Genomic DNA, 305 nt, shown 5'->3' on the forward strand with positions numbered 1-305 from the left:
TGTCTCTGGCCCCATGCCCTTCCTGAGGCCCCCGCCCACCCCAACTTTCTCCCCAAGGCCCTCCCTGGAGCCTGGCTCCCTAGGGACAGCAGAGGCCCAGGGACAAGTGCTCCCTCTCCCGATCTCCCTCGGGCCAGGGCAGGACATTGAACAGGCCTCAGTAGAGTGTAGTGATGAACTCTGGTCCAAAAGGTCCCACTGGACAGCACCGACGTGACGGGCTGCAAGCGCTCAGCTGACCTCAGGCCATGAGGTAGGAAGAAAGAAGAAAAGAAAGCCTGTCCTTTCTGGGGACTGGCGGCCCC

The sequence above is a fragment of the Pteropus vampyrus genome, unplaced genomic scaffold, assembly GCF_000151845.1.
Source record: "Pteropus vampyrus isolate Shadow unplaced genomic scaffold, Pvam_2.0 Scaffold959, whole genome shotgun sequence".
Taxonomy (NCBI): Eukaryota; Metazoa; Chordata; class Mammalia; order Chiroptera; family Pteropodidae; genus Pteropus; species Pteropus vampyrus.